The sequence below is a fragment of the Triticum aestivum genome, chromosome 3D (genome assembly GCF_018294505.1).
Source record: "Triticum aestivum cultivar Chinese Spring chromosome 3D, IWGSC CS RefSeq v2.1, whole genome shotgun sequence".
Lineage (NCBI taxonomy): Eukaryota > Viridiplantae > Streptophyta > Magnoliopsida > Poales > Poaceae > Triticum > Triticum aestivum.
The window spans coordinates 609,277,930-609,279,161 of record NC_057802.1 but is presented as its reverse complement, the minus strand read 5'-3'; positions in this window follow the sequence as shown (position 1 = coordinate 609,279,161).

The window sequence follows — 1,232 nt, the reverse complement described above, 5'->3', positions numbered from 1 at the left end:
GAGCCGACCGCGGTCTGGCCCATGGCCCGCTCCTTCGACGCCGGTGGGGAATATGTGCCCTTTTTCAGCCACCCCCAGCCTCCCTTCGCCCACAACCGTCCTGACGGGCTTCGCCGCCACGGAGACATCCCGGTGCCGGCGTTTCGCCGGGTCGGGAGGATGGGTGGAGGAGGTGGTGGTAGAGGGGGTTTCGCCCTCGACTCCGTTCTTCGGGTGCTTGGCGCACCCCCCCTCCCCCGCCCGCTGGGTCTGCCGCCGGCTCTGTCCCTCTCTTCCTCGGGCTCCGCGGTGCGCATCGAGGTGCTGGAGGAGGACGTGCCGTGCATGGGGCTGCATGGGGTGGGGCCCGTCTGCATGGGCGCCCCCATTGACTCTACTCCTTCCGCTGCTGTGCCTTCCCTGCCTTGAAGGACTGCTGGCGCTCGCTAACTCCGGCAAGTTCGTGCCAATCGTTGACAAGGCGGTCAAGTGGAGCGCCTTGAAGGACGCGCTGATCGGCTGCTCTCCGAGGCTCCAGGCGAGGGCGGCCAGGGAACGGGTCCTCGACGCGGTGGTGCAGCCGCTCTCGGCTGCCTCTCTTGCCAGCCTGCGCGCTGCCGCGGCTCTCAAGACCTCGGTGGTGTCGGCTCCCTCCCATGATTAGCACGACTTGGTTTGTCTTGGGCTCTAGGCTCTCCCTCACCGGGGCTGTGGAAACCCGGTTGTATCCCTTCTCTTCTTTAGTCTGCTCCATTTGGAGTAGCTTTGTTCCTCTTTCGGGTAGTATGGTGTGCGTTTGTATCAGCCCCTGGGTGCCGGTGTGTGCCTATGGTTAGTCGTGTTCAGAATCTCTCTTTCCTCTTTTGGAATGTGCAAGGGCTTGGGGATTGCGATAAGTGCGACCTCGTTCGTAACTCCCTCTCCTCGGCCGTCCCCTCTGTTGCATGTTTGCAAGAGACCAAACTTGCGACGCTTGGCACTCCGAAAGCCCGGTCCTTCCTCCCTAGCCCCCTTTCTGATTTCGTCGCTAAGGATGCGGATGGCTCTCGCGGTGGCATTGTTACTGCTTGGGATCCCCGGCTCCTGTCTCGGGTCTCCTCTGCCGAGTCGCGTTTCTCCCTCACCGTCTCTCTCACGTCTACCGTTTCCGACTTGGCTTTCTCTGTCACCAACGTGTACGCCCCGGCTGATCGCTCGCTCACTGAGGCGTTCGTTGCCGATATGCTTGCCCTGGCTCCGTCTGTCCACGGGCC